The following is an 18,073-nucleotide window of genomic DNA, read 5'->3' on the forward strand; positions in this document are numbered from 1 at the left end:
AGGACCTTGCTTAATGGCTGTTAATATGAAAAATATGAATTAATCAATAATATATACTTAATTTATGTTCAATAATAGAATTTAACAAATGTTTTATTTAATTTTATGAACAGCCATAAAACCTAGGAGTATGGAAATCCCACATTATCAATGAAGACTCTGAGACAGAATTAAATTACATAACTCCTAATCTGACCAACAATGCTTAACCTTACTCATGGTATAAACAAAATTGAACCAGATAGTCTGGTTCAAGATCACAACACTATTCTTTGCAATCAAGTATGAGGACTAGTCTCTATACTCTACAATCTCCTTAAAGACAACTTTTGTGTTGACTCTAATATTTGTACTTTAATAAGTAAAATGAACATTTATGAAATAACCAGAGAGATGATTAGGAAAAATAAATGTCTGGGATCTTTCTTTATCTTGGCAAATTATTACAATGTGGGTTGTGGCACTATGTCCTATAATTATTAAAAATTTCTTTGACCTACTGTTCCCATTGACTTTCTTTGTTTTGAAGTATTTATATTATAAAGTAAGAGAGCTGAAACAGCTGAAATGTTTGAGACTGTAGAGAATAATGTTTTTATTTTAGTCTTTAAAAGGTCACTAAAGCTGAACAGGAGTAAATTACATTGCTAAATTCACACTGTCTGTTATTACAACACACTTTCACAGCTGGTTTTCTCAATCTGTGTTAGATTTGCATTTTGGAAATCTTATTAAGGTGCCAGTAAGGGGTAAATTGGGATTTCTACTTTGATTGAAAATTTTGGAACATAGAAGGAATACTTTGTTTTTAAACATATTGTAAATTAATTCTTTACAATTATAGACTTCAAAACTATTTATTGATCAAACCAATGTAATAAGTTTTAGATATTAAATTATTTACCATCTATTTTTCTTATAAATTCCCATAAATAGTAAATGATGGAGTTTAACCTTTTATGACAAGTAAGCCACAAAATATGAAAATCACTTGAATGATTCTTACTCGTTCTTTTCTGAAGGGGGAGAAAATTTCTTTGCTTCCTTCCTGCATTTACTGGAAAGAGAGTGGTGACCCCATGAGCAAACAAATCATGGTCAGTCCTTATAATTATGCAGAAGGCCATTGGCATTTGGGACCTGATTTGTTGCCAATAGAAGCATTCCTTAATGACTCTACAGTTTTCTCTATTGTAACAGTGCATCTGACTGTTTTGTTATTTAAAGTTTAAAGACATTCGATCCAATTCCACGTCATGCTCTTCTTGCTATTTTTAATTCATTAATGTTGAATGAAAGACAAGGAAATCCAAAACTTAGAATTACATCATACTGCTGGACTCCACGTCACAAAGAGCAATCTACCAGAAAGATCTCAGGACCAAGTAACTTGAATTTGAAGTGCAACAATGTTATTTTTTTATTGTTGTGCTGGAGGTACATTGTGACATTTACACAAGTTCTTACAATATATCAAATATATCATAGTTGACTTTACCCCTTCCATAATTCTCCTTTATCGCTCCTCTCCCTTTTCCTGAAATAGTTTGAAAAGGTATAATTTTTCCATTTACATACATGTATACACAATATTTGCACTATATTCAACCTCCTACACCCTTTTCCCACATCCTCTCCTCTCCCACAGGTACCAATCCCCCCAGACAGGACCTATTCTGCTCCCTTGTTCTCCTATTTTGTAAAAGAAAAACAAATGAGATTTTTGTTTGTCTAAGATAACTGTATGGGGGGTTCCTCATGACATTACCATGTATATGTGTATTAAAACAGAAACTGGTTCATCTCTATTTTTCTTCTTTCTACATTAAGTCCTTTCTTAAGGTGATTTCAACAGGTTTAAAAGTTCTATATGCAACAATGATATTATTCAGAGAATACCAGATACCCTAAATGTATTATTAATTGTCTAATCTTAGAGTCTAAATTTCAAATAACTTGCTACTTATGGCCTAAGAATTATCTGTAAAAAGAGGGACATTGTTTGCATCTACTTGATTGGGTTGAGAAATGTTTAAGGAGTCTACAAAACACACTTCTGGGTGTGTCTGAGAGGGTGGTTCCAATGAAGATTGGTATGTAGGGCAGCAAATGAAGGGGAAAGACATACTGAATGTAGGCAGCCCTTTAGTTCAAGCAATTCCCTTCTCTGCTTCCTGGGTGCTGTGATGTGAGCAGCTCTGTTCTCCCTGCTCTTCCACAGTAAGGTTCTTCTCAGCTTGATCCAGAAACAATGGCACCACCAGACCATGGACTGAAACCTCTGAAATGTGAGTCAAAATAAAAGAAAAAAATTCCTTCCTGAATTTTTTTACTCAGGTATTGCCTCACAGCAACAAAAAAACTGACTAACACAAATTTGAAAAGACTGAATAAAGTTTTGTCAAACAATTAGAACTTTAGCACACAGTAAATGTTTAATAAATACCAGTTATTATTATTTTTTTAACATGTAAAGGATTTAAGTTAAATATCAGTTCATGAAGAAAAGTATGCAGGTAAACGGTAAACACATTAGAACTGTATTCAAGATCAAACCCTAATAATAAGGGTGGGGGAAATCCCAAATAAAAATTATATACATATTTGTGTATTAAATTCATTTATCATCAAACAAAACTTTAGGGAGAATTTGCTTCTGGACAGGGAAAGTAAAAAGTGACTTTATGCTGTGTGTAACAATAACAACTTTTTCTAATAAACACAAATATTAATTTAACCTGACTTCATGTAAGTAGTAACTGAATTCCTTGAGTTGTAAACTACTAGTGAAAATCAGTGGTGAAAACTTATCTGTCAAAATGAAGATTAAATGCTAAACATTTCTGTTCCAACAACAGGCAGATTTGCAAATAAAGTTACATTTTCTTTTAAGATAGAAATAGGTAGAGAAAAACATAGCTTTAGAAACATTTTCACTCACATGAGTGCATTATATATTTAACTGAGTATTTATTTTATGGTTTTCTCACTATCAATGAAAGAAAAGGGCTTTCAGTAATTCATTCACCACAATTAATTTGATTTCTCTCTCAACCTTAGGAAGCATGGACAGTATTAAATTTGTAACTTTAAAGTCTTTATTTGCTGTGGAAAAGCTGTATAATGAGTAAAGTTGTCAAACAGGTTAAGGCTGTCTCTATATAACATTCTTGAAATAAATATTTGGACAAGAAACTAGTATCTTCAAAATAGCTTTACATATTTAAAACCCTTTGTTTTATCTTAATTTAATTTAATGTTATTTTATTGTGGCAGTCCTGGGGTTTGAATTTAGGGCCTGTGCTTTCTAGTCAAAAGCTGTAGCACTTAAGACATGTTTCTTTTGCTTTAGTTATTTTTCAATATGGCCTCACATTTTTTGCCTGTACCAGACTCAAACAGTGATATTCCTACCTATGTCTCTTGAATAGCTGCAGTTACAGGCATGTAGTACTATACCTGGTATGTTCTTTGAAATCAAGTCTCACTAACATTTTTGCCCAGGCTGGCAGAACTGTGGTTCTCCTATCTCTGCCTCCCAAGAAAATGGAATTGCCGGCATTAGGCAGCTACACAGGGCCTAAGCAGAAAACCTTTGTTTTAAATGTACACTTGTACATAGGAAAATATAGCCAATCACTAAAGGAATCTGAACATTTAAAGTTTGTGTGTGTTATCCCACTTTGATGCTATGAGAATGCTACAAATTGAGGCTTGAAAGAAAAGTCAAGCCATAAAATGATAGACAAAATGGATTAGCAGGTAGGAAATCATTAGCAGAATTAAGATTCAGAATAATACAAATTTAATGAAACAGGAGGAAAGACAGAAAGAAAAAGATATCAAAGAACGTATCTTCCAAATGTCTTCCCTGCACACGCTAAGTATCCAAGCACATGCAAGTGAGTTTGTTAAGTCCAACTTAACAACAGAAAAAAAGATACAAGAGCGAATAATAAAACCAATTATTAAATGGTATAAATTTATTAACTACGGAAATATGGATTGATTTGATAAGTAAAAATTATATTTCCCTTACTTTCTTCCAGAACACTCAAAGTGTAGTATTTTCTATAGATTTCTGTGGCTGTATAATTGAGTGTCCACTATGGTCTATGGCTGTCCAGTATATGACCCCAAATCTCTGCAAGTCCTGTGACATTCTGAGAGCTTAGTTTTAAAAACTAAAAAATAGAACTAATGTCATTTTATGACATGAGCAGTTGTTACCATTTAACACATTTTTTTTCTTAGTGCTTGGAGGCAAGAAGGATTGTGGCTTGTCTTTTTTTATATTTATAGCTAAAATCTAAGTATAAGGAACATCTGAGGGGAAAAAATGCCCCCAAGGCTTTTTTACAATATCAAAAATTGCACTGATATCTCTGTAGTTTCTAGTCAAGAGAGGTATCAGATATTTCTTTTGCACTCCATGTTACAAATAGCTCAAAAGCAGTTTAAAAAAGTACAGTGCATTTGCAATGATAATTAAAATCCAACCCGTTGCAGGAGAATAACTAAATTCTCTGAATATGATACTTGCATATTCCAATATTCCTCAGAATAGCTAGAGTTTCAACTAAAGTAACGGAAGTTAACCAGCATAGGAAAGAAAAAGTAAATCCTTAAGCATTTCCTTGAGTTAAAGTCAAGTAAAAAAACAATAGAATCTTCAAAATGTTTTGTGAAAGCATTTTTTTATTAGACTATAAAATGTATGGGAATACTTTGTGCATTGTGTTTTGAAATTAGTAATAATAAAATGTGAGTCTTCGCCAAAAAATAAAAATGTTTATAAAGGTAATTCATGTTACATTATAATTGATCATTTATATGTAACTGAACTTATAACTTTTTAATTATTCTGAAATTATCTGAATGCTATCACTAGATTATTTAACATACAAAAGATTCTAATATTTTAAATAATAAATGAATTTACATTATCAATGAACCTTAAGAATTATTCTAGTCCCTCAAAAGCATAAAAATTTCATGAGAAGTGACATAAATAAATGTATGTATTTTTTACAAATGTGGGTATGTGAGGGACAAAATACAAAATTCAAGCACTGCTCCGGAAATAGGAAATCTATTTTAAACAAATCTATTTTTTCTAAACAATGAAATGCTTGTTAGCTATAGCTCAACTATGTGTTAATTCTTTCAGAGAAGGTGGCATGCAATAAAACCTTCCTCAATTCAAAAGGATGTGTGTCGATATGCCTGTGTGTGCATGTGTGTTCTGAATGTATTGGATAGGAGCCAGAAGAAGGGCAACAGGTTTAGGGAAGTATTCAGAGGTAGAATTTTGAAACACAAAGCGGAAACTACAGAATAAAACACATAGAAGAGAAGTCACTTCTAGTTAATCGATAAGGAGTAGAAACAGCAGTGAATTTCTGATCATAAGCACACCTCATATTGACTGTTCTTTGCTCTACTATGTATCACACTGTATTTTTTAACACACTGAAGGCTGTGACAATTTTGAAATGAGTAAGTCTATTGATGATATTTTCTAAACAATTCAGTTTATCATTAGGATTTTTAAATTTTAGTAGTTTAATTAAAGTATGTACATTTTAGACACAATGCTATTGCACACTTATTTTACTACTGTATAATACAAACATAAATTTTGCATATACTGAGAAAAAAAGTTGACTTGCTTTATTCTGATATTCACTTTATTATGAATCTAACTTTACTTGCAATACCACCAAAGTATGCCTGTTTGTTTTGAGAATGAACTTTTCATTAGCGATGCATTAGATAAAGATATTTCAATAAGTAGGCTATGAAGGATGGATGGTGTTCTGTGATTACTAATAAGAATAGTGACCATCCTGTTACACCCTGGTGTACACAGTAGCTTGACCTTCATAGAAGATGCTTATCAAATTCTGAGACTGCAAGCAACGATAATTAGAGCATATGAATATAAAAGGATTTATATCTTAACTTCTAATACACAGAGGTATTGAGAATTATTGCCAACATACTAATTTTTGAAAGGGTTATAATACTCCCTATAGATAATTTCATAATTTTGGAAGATCTGTTGTATTTCCCTCTAATCATGTCTTGAGGTTTGCATCTGGAAAATGGCTATAAATTCTATCCCTGGTTGATGGACCTCCAGAGGAAGTGGTCATGAATGTTTGGGTTATACCTTTCACAAGATACTTCCTTATCCTGGCAGACAGCCTAATGCCTACGTGTATCATTTGTGATCAAGTGTCTCTCTCACAGAAAAGTATGTGTACTGACAGACATCTTTATATCATGTGTCTGACCTATGTCCAATTTATTGTCATCAAGAAAACCACCCTAGGAGAGTACTGAATAACAGAAGAGTTAGTTTCAAGTATGTTAGTCAGTTAAGACAAGAAAGGCAGCAAAAATAAAACACAGAGAATAGAAGAATCCATTTCTTACTTATAGATCCAAGAAAGAAAAGGCAGCCTGCCTCATAGGAACAAAAGGAAAGGGAGAAGAGAGTCACTGGGGCATATCTGCACAGTCTATATAGGTTATAGGAACCAGTAGTGATAGTAAAGCAAGTTGTATCTCTCTACCTATCCCAGGCAGGTAGTCACCAGCATGCAGGGTAAACAGGATATACCTAGGTAAACCTCCTTGAAGACCTTAGAAGAGTCAGAGAACTAGAAACTGTGTAAAGGATGACTAAGCACTGTTTCTAGTATAAGAAAATTAAACTTATATTCAAAATGGATGCTGAAGCAATGTAAAACTAATAATACACTACAGGTCCCCATTAGAGTTTGGAATAAAATTCACATGCCATGTTTCCCTACCAATAATACTTTATTTTTAATGGATCTGCATGGTTGATTGACCTAAAGCTGAATCTTTTTACACCAGAACCTAGCCCTACAATCCATTAAGTCTCATTAGTATGATATCATTTATTGAAGTAATGTGACACCATGTATGATGATCAGCTTATTCTCTAGATAATTTCATGACACAAGACAGAAAAAGTAGTGCAGTTGCGGAACAAACCTGCGAAATATGTCATTGTCTAATGCAAAACATGTGAAGTGTTTCTCATCTCTGTTTTGATAAGTATGAAAATGCTGAATCTGGAGTAAAAAGACATGAAAGTAGAGAGGGAGTATTAGGGAAGAGAGTGGGGATCAGGAGAAGGGGAGGTAAAAAGGAAAATGAGAGAAGTAAGATCAAGATATATGCATATATGAACATGTCACAGTGAATCCCATTATTTTGTACAATTAATATGTACTATTAAAAAGGATACAAAGAACGGAATGCACTTGCCATCCATGACTGTGGACTATTCTCTTGAAAATATGTCAGTTTTTTAAATGCAAGGTATCAGATCTGAGACATCAGTTGTAATTGAACCTATCACATATTTGACTTTATAGTACTTACCCGTGATCTTCTATGATCCAACTTAGTTTTATGGACCAAAATAATATAGTCCATAAAACAATAAAGACCATTGCCCTTTACAAACTTAAGAGTGGCATTAGTTTCCTCCATACCCCAAATAGGACAACCCAATTTGATTTACTATTTCAGCCCAACAAAGGTTTTTTAGAGGCTTCTACCACCTTATCCCACTGTTATAACTCTCATGCTATAGATAAATGAACCAATGAAAAGTTTTCATTAAGTACAACATGTGTCTATTCTCATTATGCCATTAAGAAAATCTGACTTCTTATTTCTTCTTATTCCAGGGTACTTTTATTCACATGGCTCAGAGTAATCTCAGAGTTTATTATAGCATGTACTATATTCAGTCTGGACTTCATCGGATAGCCCCCAGAGAATATGTTTATGATCCTATGCATCTCTCACCAATGGCTTCCTTAGAATCTTTTGTAAGTACATTCACTGTAGTATGTCCACATATTTGAACCTTGTAATATCTTCTTCTGTCATTCACTACACTTCTGTCTGTCTTATCTAGTATTAGTCTTCACATGCTACTTCTAAGAATCACTTTCAAAACATTTACTGGAGTCTTTGGCAAGACAGTTTATACTTTATTGATATTAAGAAAACCTTCTAAATCAATGTACTGTCCCTTATTCCTTCCAAAACTCCTTGATTCATTGTCCTCACAATTTAGCCTCATCTGCATTTTCTGACTCACATAAGTACACACTGACTAGCTCTGCACTTGCTTTGGAGAATAGACCCTTTCTCTCTTGTCAGACTTGGTCTGACCTGCCAGGTTATTTACTGAATTGACAAATAAAGAAATGAATAATTTGAGCTAATATTTTTGAACAAAATATATGCTTTCTGGCAGAGTAAACTACACATTAAAAATTTCAATGCACCTTTTAAAATATGTGTGTTTAGGTGTTTGTAATCTGCTTTCTCTAATCTGGAATTTTGTATAAAAACCTACACTTAAAGACCCATACTAGTATGATATACTTGATACATTGAAATAACTTTTGTAAATGCCACAGTGTACCCCCGCAAAACAATAATAATAAAAAAAGGACCATACTTTTCAATGAATGTTGTTTGTACCAAGCTAAATCTGGTAATCGGGTAAATTTGTTCACTCCATATCAGGTTTGAAAATAAAAGTGTATTTGTGGCTATTATTAAATTTATTCAGGATATTACATCTACTTGTTTTCTTCTTGTATAGGACATGATCTGGTAACATGACAGCCATGTTTTCCAAGACAGAGATTGCTGAAGCAAAGTTGTTGACCTTTCCTGTGCAACAATATTACAACCCAAATTGCTTCATTCCATTTGTTGATTTCACTTAACTTGTCTCTCTGTATTTTGTTTGTGGTTAAAATTTCAACATAAAATTCATTTTTCTTTTGATAATTTTTATTAGGTTATATCTGTTATTTAGGAGGAATTCATTGTGACAATTCCAGATAGGCATACATTGTACATTGGTTGGATTACTCCCATCAGTCTCTCCCCATTGACTCCGTCCCACCCCACCTGAAGCAATGTCAAGAGGTTTCATTGTTCTATTTCATGTAAGTGTACAAAGTCCATCAATCATATTCCCTCACCTCAATCTCCTTCACTCACCCTCACCCCTCCCCAAAGTATCCCCTTACACTGTATCTATTTTACAGGTCTGAATTTCATTTTTAATTTCTAAATCAATGTTCAAAGGTGTTTCTCAGTTTACCTGTGCTATGAGCATACTTTACCTTTGTCAGTTCAACCCTTTCCATTAGTCTCCCTTACCCCTTCCCTCCCATCCTCCATTTTTCAACAGATTTCAATACATATTTTCTACCTTCACAGATATTATGTATTATGACATGTTGACTTTCTATCATTCTCTTTCCTTTTCCTCCTTCCCCACATTCCATAGTGTCGTCCCACCATTATAAACATGTTCTACATATGCATTTGTGTATAATCAAGCTTGTTTTGTGTATATGTTTATGTTTTGGATCTATCTGCCACATATGAGAGAAAACATGTGGCCTTTATCTTTCTGAACCTAATTCAATTCACTTAACATGATTTTCTCCAGTTGCATCCATTACCTTTAAATTACATGGTGTCATTCTTCTTTATAGCTGAATAAAACTCCATTGTATACGTGTGTGTACATATATATATATATATGTATACATATATATCGTATATATCACATTTTCTTGATCTATTCATCTGTTGTAGAGAATCTGGGCTGCTTCCATAGCTTGGCTATTGCAAAGTGTGCTGTGATGAATATCGGCATGGAAGTGTCTCTATTGTATTCTGACTTATGTTCATTTTTATAACATTTGCCTTTTTCTAATTGCATGTCAAGAATCCCAATCACTTTCATTTATTTAAAAGAATTTTCTCCTTATATTGTTTATTCAGTAATTCTGTTAGAAAGTTAATTATTTAATGTTCTCTTTTAATTAAGGTGCTGAACAAAATTTTATGTAATAGTCTTACAACCTTTATTCTCTTTTCATAGTATTTGACTTTTATTTGGAAAAAATATTTTTCTGTTCTATAAAGTTTTAAACATAGACTTTCTAAGGAGTGAGGAGGAGCTGGAAACATGGGAAGCAAAGTCTTAGAATCATTTTATTTATAAACTTAGTGTAAGACTGATAATCATTGCCCTAATTCTGAATAAATGCAATCATTCATGATCAATAAATACTGGCAATTCTCTCAATAGGTTAATTTCTTTCATTATAGAATAAGTATGATTTTGTGCACATAGATGCTATCATACTTAAACTATTTCTAATAATTTTCAGATAAATCTATCAACATATTTTAAAGAACCAGTCTTTCAAAGTAGGGTATAATCAATTCTGGCACCAAAATAATAGTTATAATTTTAAATTTGAAAGAAGCAATTACAATATTATTCATGAATAAGTGAAATACCAAGAAGTATAACAACTTCATAATTAGTTGCATAGACATCATGTTAAGTTTAGTTATAAATTTAAATATAATTATTTTTATGTGAAGATGAATGCTAGTTAGTCTATTCAGATAGGAAGGTCAGCCAAGCAACCCCCAGTTCAGTAATTTGCTAGAAGTTCCCATAAGTTTAGTATATGGTTGTACGTATACCCACGATTCATTACAAAGAAAGGATAGCAATAAAATCTAGAAAGGAAAAATGTACATGGGATAAAGTTTGGGGAGATTCAGGAGCACATTTCCATATGTTGTTTCCTTGAAGACTCACATGATATGTGTACAGTTTCTTCCAGAATAGAATAAAAGCAACAAATGTGAAAGACCAGAGAAGCTCGTTAGAGATCATGTGATTGGGACTGAGGCTCAGTGGTAAAGCATTTGCCTATTATGTGAGAAACCCTGGGTATAATCTCCAATACCACAATGAAATAAAAAACAAAAAAACTTATAAAAGAGAGGGAAAGAGAAACAGAGAGAGTGAGGAGAGAGAGAGTGTGTGTGTGTGAGAGAGAAAGAGATCTCAGTAAGAGAGCCTTTTATTGGAGGCTAGTCATGTAGAGACCATCAGCCTAGCACAAACCTGAAATACAGCCCTCCAAATTCCAGATTCCCAAGAGGAGAGCAGATGTTCAGCATAAACCACATTTTTTGCACAGGTAGTTTAGGTCAGTGAACCCTGTTTCTACTTATGAATTTGTCAGGACACTTACAAAATAGAAGTTGCTAAAACCAACTTTGCAAGGAGGCCTTTTAAAGAATAACAGTCATACACTTACATTCTTACATTAACTGTTTCTGCACCAGGAACCTTAAGACTGGCTTGTATAATCATTTAAATTGTGATTTAAAAGTTGTGAGGCTCCCTGTGATGACAATCTGGGAGTAATTTCTAAGAAACCATTTTCTACATGCAGAAAATCATTATAAGTCATCAATTGGAAAATCAAAGGTAGAATGAACATTTCTCAACTGCATTTAAATAATCACTTAACGTTGATTGCTTGACATTTAATCTAAAGTTTAAAGAAATCAAATATTTCTTTTGCCTTGAAAATTTCTTTTAATCTGCTACCCATGTAATTCTCCATGTATCAAAAATACTGCTTTTCTAGCCTAATATGTTAGAGAAGTCTGACAGGGCTCTTGAAGCATCTCTCATCTCTAATGGTGCTCAATGGTGCAGTTGTGTGCTACAGAGAGTGCATGTCTCATTGTGTGAGATTCTAGCCATTTTCCTATGATTGAAGATCTCTTCATTGTCACTTATGTGCATATTTCTGAAGCAAAGCAATTATTTCTGCTTTTCTTGGAGATGAATATAGCATTAATACCACTTGACCAGAAATAGCAACCTAACTGGTTTAATGATTACAGGGAAACCAATACCACTGCCACTCAGGCTGTGGCTATGGTCCTAATGAATGAAATGGAAGAGACTTATTTTAAAAGATGGCAATGATAGGAAAGTCAAAGAAAATGAGACTTTAGTTTTAGTTTGAATGGAGGTTATAATCTTTGTGGGGCATTTATTATTGTTTTATTCAAGTCTTCTCCTTGGGTAGATGATATTTCCCAGCAAGTGGATGTGTGTGAGTGCAGGTATAATAAATCTCAATGGGATTCCTAAATTTTTACTGCCCATTTTGAAGTGATATTTTAACTGTTTTTTCCCATATGTTCTTCATGTATTTTAATGCAAACATTAAAAATAAATGGTTGATAGGTGACATAATTTATGAGTACATTCAGCACTTGTTTTTTATAACTATATACATACCACTCTCTAAAACAAGTCACAATTATTAAGTGTCTTGACTTCTAGCTGGTGACTGCATGCACTTTTTTTACTAAATCAAAAATAGTTTATTGGAGTATGATTATTTAATTACATAGGAAAGACAGTGATTAAAATAGGACCAAAGTCTTTGAAAAGATCAAACTTTTTCTAAACTGACTCATAATCTGAAAAAAATCATGTCAACCTAGGAATTTTAAGACATAGAATTATGAATATATTATGAAGTTTATATAAAATTCTATTTACAAAAGCTAAGATTAGAAAAACCAAATCTTTAAAAGTATTACCCTCAAATGCTATAAAAACCTTGCATAATAAGGTTATTTTGCAATGTAGTTAATCATAGAACACTAGCAGATGAAGTTGAATTGAAGAAAATCTCCCATTTAGTAACCATTCAACCCCATGGAAATCAAACACGTTTTTAAGTTTGATGTGTAACTAAAAAATATTTACTACATCACAGAAAAATACCACCCAGATCATAGGATTGTCCTTATTATTGTTTAGTAATTTAATCTCTAAAACTTTTCATGGTCTAGTTTCTTTACCAAAACAACAACAGCAAAAAAGAGATTAATTACTGCAAAGCAAGTAAACATCTTTAAAATTTTTTGGTTTTTTTGGTCAATGTTACGACCTCTGTCAAATTTTTTTGATCTCTGTAGTTGTAAAGTAATTTTAGGTCAATTAATTCCTTTTTCACCACCACTTTAAGAAAGACTAGGAAAATATATATGTCCCAGAGAAAAGAAAAGTGAAGTATTAGTAGGCCAAGTGAAATTTTCAAATCTAGGAATCACATTCACTGCTACAATACATGTAAGTGACAGACCAATAATGAGGTCAAGTCTTTAGCCTTGTAAATAGAAGTTAGTTCTTTGAAACTTTAGTGTTCTTGGGTGTTTTGGTTCATACCTGTCATCTCAGCTACATGGGAGGTAGACATTAGAAGAATTACAGTTCAAGGCCAGCCCACGGAGATAGTTAGCAAAATCCCATTTTAATCAACAAGTCAGGCATGGTGGTGTTATCCCAGCTATGTGGAAGCTGCAAGCAGGAAGATCAAGGTCTGAAGTCTGCTTCAGGCCAAAACAGAACACCCTACCTGAAAATAACTTTTAAGAGGATTGGATATGGCTCATGCATAGAGCAACTGCCTAGCAAGTGTAAGACCCTGAAATCAAACCTCAGCACTGACCCCACCCAAAATAAAGATAAGAAGAAACTGGTGAAAGTGGTAGCACTATGTGTATACATGTAAAACACAGATCCAACTAATACAGACTGTGTTGACTTCAGGTTTTTTGCTAGTTTCTAAAACTTTTATCCTGATTCCTTCTGTATAGCTTCTAAGTTAAAAGTCACTTGTGTTAACCTCTTTTGTAGGGTTAATAAATCTCATATATGTTATAGACATATATTTAGTTAGATGATTTTGGTGATAATTTAATTTCTTTATGTTTAAGATATTTATATCAGACTGATTTTGACCACCAAAATGAAATACCCCAGAGTAGTTTGCTTAAATAATAAACAATTATGTGTCACTGTTCTGGAGGATAGAAGTCCAATTAAGATGCTGGAGGATTTGGGTTCTCTTGAGATGTCTCAATTTGGTTTCACATGGCCACCTTCTTATGTTGTCCTTCCATGGCCTTTCTTCCATACATGTGAACCTCCTGTGTCTCTCCCTCTTCTTATAAGGACAGCAGTCATAATAGATTAGGGATATACTGTTGTGAATTTAATTTTAATTACTTCTTCATAGGTCCTATCTTCAAATACAATTGCATTGGGATTAGGTGCTTACATGAATTTTGGAGGAAAACAAATGCCTAATCTAAAAAAATATGCTTTCTTACCCTATACTTAAGCTCCTAAAGTAACAATAGATCATTGTCAAATTATTCTAGAAAAAAATCATTACATTAACTAAAGTATAACATAAATTATATAGTTATATTTTATTAATCTTTATAAATTTGTCTTATCCATATATCTGACATCTACAAATATTAGTTCACAAAATTCTACCAGGGAAACATATCTTTGAGTGAGGTACTGATAATTATTTTCAGTTTTTCTGAATCATCTGTATTGTATTATGAATCCTTTTGCATCTTAACCTTCCTTGGTCTTTTCCTGTGTATTTAGCTGACTAAGCCATGGTCACAAAGTGTGCACAAACTTGATTTTTTTGCTCATTGATATCTGAGCATGTGAGTGACATCTTAATTTTCTTACTTTCTTTCTGATAATTGTCACAAAATTTGCTCCCATATTTTGCATATTCTCATGAAAAAACCAAAGTTTTTATTTGAATTTTTAATTGTTGAATTACCCCCTTCTATTAATGCTGAATCATGATCAGTCTCTCATATGTTAAAAATAAGTAATAACAAAGAAATCAACACCATGGGGGAAAAATATTTCTGAAGTTTTACCATTATTTTAAAATGAGAAAACTAAAGCAGAGAAAGATATTTTCAGCACAAGAACCCACATCTATTAATGAAAGAGCTGTGACACTGAAGTCAGTAGGCTTGTTTTTGCTTTAACTACTACCAATGTCTTCTCCCAATCCTTTCAACTTCTCAACAGCACCATCCCAACCATCTATCCTTCTGGAACAACCCTTTTCTCTTGATGTCTGGAGACACAGTGGTATGAGTAGTCTTTAGTACTTTCTGTTTCATTGCTGTTTACAGTATTTTGTTGCAGCCCCAGAAGAGTACCTAACATGTCCACTTATGTCTTCCTTTTCATTATAATTCCAAATTGTCTATAGCTTGCTGCCTGGATCAGAAGCCCTCCTAGTAGAAGGGAAACATTTTGCCTATCAGAGAAAGACATCTTCCTTCAGGTAGAGACAGTCCTGCGTGAAGACTCATACATAATAGTTTTCAGGTTCCAATAGCTTCTTTGGTAGACAGTCTTCATCAATGCTTAACATATGTTATTCTATGTGAGACTCCACTTAAAAAATGCACATTACTAGATGCCCCCCCAGTGTTAGGGAGTTTTGATAATGCTAACAGTCATCCAAAATTTATGATAAACCTTACAATTTCATAATCTCCAGTTTGGGGGTTTTAGAAGCCAAATTCTTTGACACAGAGGAGGAGGAAAATGGTTAATATTCTCAATGATTTGTCAGATGGAATTCAAAGATGGATCACTCCACAAAAGTAAAGCCACCTGTATTAAGTTCTTTTGTTATTTGTGATATCATGTTTCCAAAAATAAGAGCTCACACCAGGCCAGTATATGATGGAGAATGGATACACAACTGTAAGATCTTCTTCATTCTTCAAGACCTCCTCTGTTTAAATTTTTTCTGTCTCTCTATGTAATGCTGCTATCAATGACACTTAGGATTTATTTCAGAAAATATAACAAAAGCAATTCCTATATATTACTCTATACTGTATAATGCTGGATGAATTTTTGAAACCTTAACCCTTGTTTGAAGACTACTATGAAAACATACTCAAATTTTCTACACTTTGATAATTCCTGCTCATCAATTCTTCACATTACACAATTTTAATTAAAAACCATGAATTATTTCCTTATTATTTTTATTCCTTGGGCATACAAATATCTATCTATCAGTTATAATAACAAAAGAAGTTCTTTTCAGAAGACAAGTAACCATTATTTGTCCTCCTAGATTGGACTAGTAGTTTGACTAATATACTCTTCTAATTTAATTTCTTCCTTTCATGTTTCTGTAAGGAGGCTACTTTGTTATTCTCTGAAGCTGTATTTGAATAAATAAACAGAAATATTAGCAATATTAGAGTTATTGACTTCTTTCTATTTAATCTAACATTTCAAAGAACACTTATTAACAAATAAGGCATTTTCATAAATAATTTTTAAGCATTTTGGTGATAAAATTTTCCTTTTGTCTGTTTTGTTTTTAGCAATGATATTTTTCTATCTACTGTGGGTGTTGATGGCATAGACTTGAAATCCACACTAAACCTGAGCATACAAGAAAGGTGCCAAGAAGAGTTTCTTTCATATAACAAACATTAAGTAAGAATCAATTACTAATACTGCAACCATGAATCCAAGAATATTGCTTAAAAAGCTCAGTGACTAGAGGAAAGTTGTTTGGGCAAGGAAGATGGTATATTTTGAAAACTGGCAAACCAAAGAAGATGGAAACTGTCACTGACAAAAACCAATGTGCTTCAAGGTTGCAGGTGAAAGGCTTACATGGTAGGGAGGAGGGGCCTGTGGGGAGGCTTATCATTTGCCTTTTAAATTCCTTTCCATAGGAATAGTTAATTCTAAAATGCATTATTAGAATTACAAAAAAAATAGCATCTTTCCACCAGAGAACAGAGGAAAGTAGTGAAATACTATTTTCTCTTGGAGGACCAGGGTAAGTAGAGAAAAGCAACTTTCTGCTGAGAATGCTTGCAAGAATATAAGGATTTTTAGCATTATATTAATTATGCAATGTAAGAAGTTTCATTATGACATTTTCATATGTGCACATAATGTGCTTTGATCATATTCACACCCTCTGATACCCTTTCTCATTTCCCTTCCCCATTTTCTGTTTGCCACTTTTGCTTTCATGTTCTCCTTCCTTACGCCATCCTCACAGATTCCACATATGAAGCAAAACACATGATACTGTCTTTGTGAGACTGTTGCTCACTAACTGGCTTCAGTCAGAGTGTCATGTACAGGAAAGCTAGCAGGAAACTAACAATATATTTGTCAGTTGCGTGACTTCCAAAATTAGTGCTTTTTTAAAAAAAAAGTCAATTAAACACAAAATGTTCAACATCCCGAGCCATAAAGGAAATGAAAATCAAAACAACATTAAGATTCCATCTCACTGTAGTCAGAATGGCTGTCATCAGAAGAACAAGAACAAATGCTGGCAAGGATGGGGGGGATACCCTAATATACTATTGATGATAATATAAATTACTTCAACCACCATGGCAATCAACATGAAAGTTTATGAATTACTATATGATCCTGCTTTACCATTCTTGGGCATAAGTCAGCATACAATGTTTATTATAGCATTATTTACAACAGCCAAGCTGAGAAATCAGACTAGGTGCCAAACTATGGATGAATAGATAAAGAAAATGTGGTATATATACATAATAGAATATTATTCATCAATAAAGAAGAATGAAATTTTGTTGTTTGCTGGAAAATCTCTAAAGGTAGAGATTATCATGCTAAGAAAATAAGTCACACTCAGAAACAAACATCACATGTTTTCTCTCATATGTGGAATCTATGTGTCTATCTGACATGAATGTAAAAGGGGACTGTTTTAGGAAGAAACAAATAAGGAGAAAAGGAGAGGGTGATGGAGGTGAGGATGACTTAAGTATATTAGCATAATGAAATCCATTAAAATATTTTTTAAAGCTGAGTAGGGGAGAGATAGAGTAGTTTAGGGGATGAATATAATCAAAGTACATTCATTATATGCACATATGGAAATGTAAAACCCATTTGTACAAGCAATATATACTAATACAAATGAGCTGAAAGCAAGAGTGTTTAAAGACTTTTTCCTCTCTAACAGTAGTATTGATAATAATATTCTCACTACAGGACATTTACTGTTTGAAGTCATAATTAGTACACACATATGTGTACGTGTGTTCATTGCAGAAGCTTTGGGATGTGAAACATATTATATAAAGTATTTTAAGTGCATTTTTCATTTAATATCTGGTTGGTTTTATAAAAGACTGATAATTTTGTTATTACATTTGTGCTTGATGAAGAATAGCAGAGTGAAGATGTGTGTTTTCAAATGTGAGTCAATAGACCACTTCATTATCT

At 33.0% G+C, this 18,073-nt stretch overlaps 1 long non-coding RNA gene across 1 annotated transcript; it reads left to right on the forward strand.

The window, feature by feature from the left end:
- Positions 1-2,176: 2,176 nt before the first annotated feature.
- On the forward strand, positions 2,177-15,992 carry LOC141422609 (uncharacterized). The gene is made up of 3 exons (XR_012447312.1): positions 2,177-2,288; positions 7,734-7,877; positions 8,666-15,992. It is a non-coding gene; the product is annotated as an uncharacterized lncRNA (long non-coding RNA).
- Positions 15,993-18,073: the final 2,081 nt, after the last annotated feature.

This window comes from Castor canadensis, chromosome 4 (genome assembly GCF_047511655.1).
Source record: "Castor canadensis chromosome 4, mCasCan1.hap1v2, whole genome shotgun sequence".
Lineage (NCBI taxonomy): Eukaryota > Metazoa > Chordata > Mammalia > Rodentia > Castoridae > Castor > Castor canadensis.